The 7,058-nt window shown below is 33.4% G+C and overlaps 1 long non-coding RNA gene across 1 annotated transcript; it reads left to right on the top strand.

Moving 5' to 3' along the window:
- The first annotated feature begins 2,786 nt into the window (after positions 1-2,786).
- On the top strand, positions 2,787-6,163 carry si:dkey-81l17.6. Its single transcript, NR_170142.1, is given in 2 exon segments — positions 2,787-3,040; positions 5,787-6,163. It is a non-coding gene; the product is annotated as a si:dkey-81l17.6 (long non-coding RNA).
- The last annotated feature ends 895 nt before the right edge of the window (positions 6,164-7,058 follow it).

Below are 7,058 nucleotides of genomic sequence, written 5' to 3'. Positions count from 1 at the left end.
TTTGTACCATATAAACATGAATGTTGTCACTGCTTTGAAGCACACTAGCCTATAGATGTCATAAAAACAAATAGTACTGTTACTAATATCTAAATAACTTTATTTTAATTTCATGGGACCTTTAACATTTATTATTACAGGACAGTATAATGGAGAAAGAAACGCATGGGGAGCAGGGAGAAAGGAGAAAATAAGGATTAGCAAAGGACCTCGAGTTGAACTCGGGTCACCTTGGGCATCTCATTGCTATGCGTCAATGCACTAACCACTAGGCTTTTTCAATGATTTTAAATGGATCCCCTAAGTTTGGAGTAAAATGCTGTGTTAGGGATGCATCTTTACCGATTTCACTATTAACCGCACTTTAATTAGTCATGGTTAATTAATCGTAAAGCCTTCTCAACACCGCACAAAAATGCTGCAACTAAAAGTTATGCCAACTCTAAGCTAGTTTAAAGTTTCAAGCTTGTAAAAAGCAGAATCTGTGATATTAAAGTATCGTGTCTCACTGTTAGTAATGGTCAGTTCTAAGTGACTATCCAGCCAAACAAATTCGGAAAGTTCCTGAAAAGGAAATAGAAGGTGGTGATGATGATGCTTCTGACCAAAAAAAGACTCATTTTGCGTATGTGGAAGCTCAAATGCAAATCTAAACATGCATTTCACACCCTTGAAATGAAACATTCTCTGGCAACCATTAAATGTAGCACTTAACATGTTTTAATGAGGCAAACTTATTATCCATTTATTGAGAATCTTTTTTTTTTTTTTTTACATTTATTTGTGATTACTTTCTCAAGTTTTAACAAAACATTTTGTACAATCAAGGTTGTAATTTTCACCCCATTTTGGAACATTGCCACCGAAATGAATTAGCAAACAAACAAAATTAAAATACAATTACAATAGGAATAGAAAAAAATATAGCAAAATAATAATAATAAATAGAAAGAATAAAATAATAATAAAAAATATATAATAAATAAAATAAAAATAAACTTTAAAAATAATTTAAATAAATAATTACCTACAGTACATGATAATGCAAATCCATAATCTGATACATTTATAGTGGTCTTTTACATAAATTTGAAACCAAATTATTTAAGTGATCACAATTAAACCTGTTTGCACAGTTATATAAATCAGATAAAGGAGAGAGTCTTCCTTGTTTTAAAATCTGTGATCATAGGTTGTCATGTCTCAAAATATTTGGACAGATCCCTTCATTAGATATTTAATTTTCTCTAATTTCAAATATAAAATCAGATCACACATCCACATTGAAGCTTTAGGTGAAGCTGCTGATTTCCACTCTAGTAGTATTCTTTTTTTGCTAACAAAGTAGCGAAGGCAGTAACATTTATTTACTTGTTTGTCAACGATAACTTGCTTTCTGGTACACTAAAATAGCTAACTCAACACCAGGATATGTCTCTAAATTAAAGGCTTCATTTAATGTTTTAAACATTTGTGCCTAATAGTCACTCAATTTTCCACTAGTCCAGAACATATGGAAAAAGTCTGCCTTGTCACTTTTACATAGATCACTCAAGGATGTATTTTTTGGGTCTACATTTTGTGTGGTAGGCTCGATTAATATTTTTAAATTGTATGAGATTGAGGGGTGCGCAGGAAGTGGATCCATTTACTCAAAGCTTATACTTATTTCATCAGGTATTTAAGTTCCAATATATTAAGAATCTTTGATTATTTTCCCAATATTTCACTCGTGATTTTTAACAGAGCAAGGAGATTTTCAGTGCATTTCCCATTCTTTTTAAAGTCTTATTTCTTTTAGTTAAAAAAATAAATGTCAATATTAGGTCAATATTATTATTAATATTTAAAATAAATATATTTTTATTGGTCACTGTTGTCCAATCTCTGGCCTAATTGTCAAGGTAACCTAATTTACTTGGTTAAGTCTTTGAGAATAATATTATCTTGCAAAATAACTAAGATATGATGTACTGTCATCATGGCAAAGGTAAAAGAAATTGCTTATTAGAAATTAGTTGTTAAATTATGTTTAAAAATATGTTGGAATATGCAGCTGGAAGAGCATCTGCTACGTAAAAGGTGCTGGATATGTTGGTGGTTAATTCCACTGTGGATGGAAATGAATGAATATGTTTTAGTAAACTCTCCATTAAACAGCACTTGGGAAATATTAATACATAATATTAATACATAAAGGTATAGTTCACACAGAAATCACAAAGTTGATTTGACAAAAAAAAAAGATATTAATCCAGAAAAAACAAACAAAACTGTTACCCTGATGAAGCATACTCTTGCCGAAACGTGTAGGTTTTTAGAGATTTAGCCATGTGAATAAAGGCTTTTTAAATTTTTCACATTTTTCGAGTGCCTTGGACTGATTCTTTTTGTTGTTTTAAAAAAAAAAAATTTGAAAAATGTTGGAAAACAGCAGCTATAACCTCCATAGGATGATCAACAAATACTATTGAAGTCAATGGCTACAAATCTTTCATAACATCATCCTTTATGTTCAACAGAAGAAGCTCGAAACGCTTTGGAGCCAGGTAGAGATGGTATTTTTTTTATTTATGTTGATGTTTGGGGTGTGCCCTCAGTTTAATATTTAATGCCATACTTTGATATAAAACAAAAAAACAGCCTCTTTCAGCCGTATCGCTTGGTTTTCTTTAATAGTAAAAACATGTATTATAATAAAGCATATGCACTCTTCACCCATTAAAGAAACAACAACACAAAAAGATGCTCCCTTTACTGATCAGCTGGCCGCGGCTATTATTATCGCCCGCTGCATCTGTTTCTCGCAGGGCGGCCAGCAGTGTTGAGCAGCCGGGCAGGGTTTGCAGTCCGCCGGACACACAGCCCAACATTTCTCCTCTCCGCTGACCGAACGTCTTCCGCATCTCCCTCATCATGCTGGACGTCCTGATATTGATGTTTTTCGCCATCATCGGCCTCATGTTCCTGTCCTACATCATCTACATGCTGTGATTGTGTCGACATGGACGCGCCTCGGGACGGATCGCGAAACACAAAGGTTGGTGATGAAATGCAGCAAATAATGGAGGAAGAGCAGCGTTGTGTTGTTTTTAAGAGGGGGTTTTGATTGATGGTGTTTGTGGGTGGGCGCTTACCTAAATGTACTTATCATTAGGCTATGGTTAGAGCAAATGGTAATATTGGAATAGTTAGGTCTGTCATGTTATATAATATTAACATTTATAAATGCGTATACGAGGAATAACACAACATGAAGCGGGTTTACATGGCTATAATAATGCTGTAGGCCTCGTGCAGATAGGGAGAACCAAACCTGCTAAAAGAAGATGTATAGATATGGTGTAGGCTATAAATAAAGTTGAAGTCGAATTATTAGCCCCCTTGTTTATTTTTTTTTACCCCAATTTCTGTTTAACGGACAGACTATTTTTTTCACCACATTTCTAAACATAATAGCTTTAACTCATTTCTAATAACTGATTTATTTTATCTTTGTCATGATGACAGTAAATAATATTTGACTAGATATTTTTCAAGAAACTTCTATACAGCTTAAAGTGACATTTAAAGGCTTAACTAGGTTAATTAGGTTAACTAGGCAGGTTATTTTGTAATGTTTGTTCTGTAGACTATCAAAAAACAATATAGCTTAAAGGGGCTAATAATTATGTCTTTAAAATGGTGTTTTAAAAAAAATGCTTTTATTCTAGCCAAAATAAAATAAATATGACTTTCTCCACAAGAAAAAAATATCAGACATACTGTGGAAACCCTTAAATGCCTCAGCAAATCTGTGAAAAACTTGTCTTCAAGGAGGTCAATTGAAGTAAATACAAAAATCAGTATGTGCAGTAAAGTATGATGAATATGTTAGTAATCTATCAAATAAAATTTAGAGTAAAATTAAGTTTTTTTTCACCTAAACCCAACTGTCCACCTATGTGGACACCAGAGGAGTCAGATTGCATAAAAGTCCTTTTTTTCTGTAACCTGCTAATGTATCTATTCTATTTTTCAAAGATGTAATCAATTGTCGTATATTGTTATAAAACAGACATTTAACAAATACATCAACATAAATAGTCATTTAAAATGACATATTACATATGCCCTGTGTCCTGACTGTTTTAAGGGCTTTTACACGAAAAATAATAATTTCCTGCGTGCTGTAAAGAACCCAGTTTCAACTAAAAATACTGTAACTGAGATGATTTAAAAAGAAGTAAGATAAGGAGGAAATAATAAGTTGTTACAATCAGCATTGAAGGTTTTCCATGATTTATCTGACTGCAAACTTTTCTCCATACACAGTTGAAGTCGAATTATTAGCCCCCTGTTTATTTTATTTTCCCAATTTCTGTTTAACGGAGAGCTGATTTGTTCAACACATTTCTAAACATTATAGTTTTAATAACTCATTTCTTATAACAGATTTATTTTATCTTTGTCATGATGACAGTAAATAATAGTTTACTAGATATTTTCAAGACACTTCTATACAACTTAAAGTGACATTTAAAGGCTTAACTAGGTTAATTAACTAGGCAAGTTATTGTATAACAGTGGTTTGTTCTGTAGACTATCCTGAAAAAGATATAGCTTAAAGGGGCTAATAATTTTGACCTTAAAATGGTTTTCAAAAAAAATAATACTGACTTTTATTCTATCGGAAATTAAAGCAAATAAGCTTTTCTCTTGTAGAAAAAACATTATCAGACATACTGTGAAAATTTCCTTTCTCTGTTAAACATCATTTAAGAAATATTTAAAAATGAAAAATATAAATAAAATAAATTCAAAAGGGGGCTAATAATTCTGACTTCAACTGTATATAACTGCTGTTATTATTGTTCCTACAATATGCATTTTATTGTTATTATATTGTACCATTATTGTTTTTCAAGAGTTCACACTTAGATACTGTTTGACAACTTGTTAGCAAGTTAGCAGGTTTGGCATGCTGTCCCGGGAGAGAACCCTGAGCTCGGAGATAGTTGAGCCCAGGGCTCCTGCCAGGTCCATAAAGCATGTGAGGGGAGCATGAGGTCAGGTGTTCTCGAGAGCTCCCCTCGGCAAAAGAGGAAAGGAGGAGAAGGGGTGGATGGGGGGTTTCTTCGGAAAACGAAGATAAGGGAGTAGATCTTAGCTAGGTTACTTATAGTGAGTTTGGATCAATCCGATTGGCTTGCCAATGAGTGTAGATGAGTGGCCAGCTGCAGTCAATCATATCACATGCTCCTCGAAATTAGTTTGTGAAACTTCATTTAATAAATGAGCTGATATGAATAGAATAACAGGCCATTAAAGAAACAATATTCCATATTGTCAGCTGACTTTGTCACATTGTTGCATGGTGTCTACGTATGTGGACAGTTAAATAATTGTTAAATAAAACTAAATTTTCTAAAAATGAAAATGGTTTTTATTTTAGTGTCATATTAAATTTATTTAAAAAATAATAAAACAATGTTTTTCATGATTTATGCATGAAAGGGTTAAAATTGTGTTTAAAAAAATATAAAACTGCTTCTATTCTAGCCAAATTAAAACAAAAAAGATTTTCTCCAGAAGAAAAAATATTATCAGACATACTGTGAAAATTTCCTTGCTCTGTTAAACATTATTTGTGAAATATTTAAAAAAGAACATAAAATATTATTGTTTTATTTATTTTTAGGTATTTATTTATTAGTTTGTTGCAGGTTTGTTTCTCCATATTGTATAATATCTGTTTGTGTTTATAATAATAATATCATTCATATGTGTTATGTTGCATCTTTCAGGAAGAAGCTCTGTCTCTCTTCTTTCTGATATATGGAGGAGATGAAATGTGAACACACTGGAAGATTCAGGATACAGGATGAGACTTCCTCCTTCCCTCTGTCACACAAACACTGTTCCTGCAGGGTAGTAATCAACCCCAAAAGCTCCGCCTGAATGATGTTTTCCTGCCTTTTTTATTTGTACACTATTGAAGTATATTTTCCTAATGTCTGAAACACTAGCATGTGATCTGCAGCTGTCTGGGTGTTCATTTTCCTGCCTGTTGTTTCTGCATACTACGTTAACAGTGTTTATATCAAATGCATGTATTTTATGCCAGTGGCTCTTCATAAAGCAGCTGTTTATTTCAGATTAAAAAGCTTTTGTGAGGATGAAATGGCCTTGTGTGTAGAATTATTCATGACTCATGAATGTATTAAATACACTGGGGGGAAGGATACACTGTTTTCCACGGTGTCCTTGTTACAGTATAACTATACATTTAAATACTGAGTAGCCTATATATGTACGTGTACTTATATTGATGAGTTAGGATTAGTTTCCTGTAATTATGCATAATATTGTTATTTTTACATAATTATTCAATTCAATTCAGCTTTATTTGTATAGCGCTTTTACAATGTAGATTGTGTCAAAGCAGCTTCACATAAATGGTCATAGTAACTGGAACAGTGTGGTTCAGCTTTTAGTGTTTAAGTTCAGTTCAGTTCAGTTTAGCTCAGTTCAGTGTGATATAACCATTACTGAGAGTTCAAACACTGAAGAGCAAATTCATCGATGCGTAGCTCTACCAATCCTGAACCATGCGAGGCAGTGGCGACAGCAGAGAGGGAAAAAAAACTTCACCTGATGGGAGTGAAGAAAAAAAACCTTGAGAGAACCAGACTCAGTTGGGCACGACCATTTTAATTTCTCAGCTGGCCAAAAGTCTTGTGCAAAGCTTCATTCGCCGTGGTTGAGCCTGGAAGATGGCCTCAGCGAAGACTCGTCTGTCCCTGGAGCGTCGCTGGAATTATGCAGTTATTATATGGGAGTTGTAACAATAAGAGTGTTGCCAAAACAAAATGAATAGTTTTCACTTATGCATATCTGTAACACTGTTTACTAGTAGTAATACATACTACTGTTTACACTGCCTTACTAGTAGTACTAACGTTATGCAGAATCGGACGACGGTATGAACGACAGCATAGACGACAGTAAGGATGACAGTATAAACGACAGCATAGACGACAGTAAGGATGACAGAACAGACGGCCATAAGGACGACA

This window comes from Danio rerio, chromosome 3 (genome assembly GCF_052040795.2).
Source record: "Danio rerio strain M-AB ecotype USA chromosome 3, GRCz13ab, whole genome shotgun sequence".
Taxonomy (NCBI): domain Eukaryota; kingdom Metazoa; phylum Chordata; class Actinopteri; order Cypriniformes; family Danionidae; genus Danio; species Danio rerio.
This window is presented reverse-complemented; position numbering and strand designations above follow the sequence as displayed.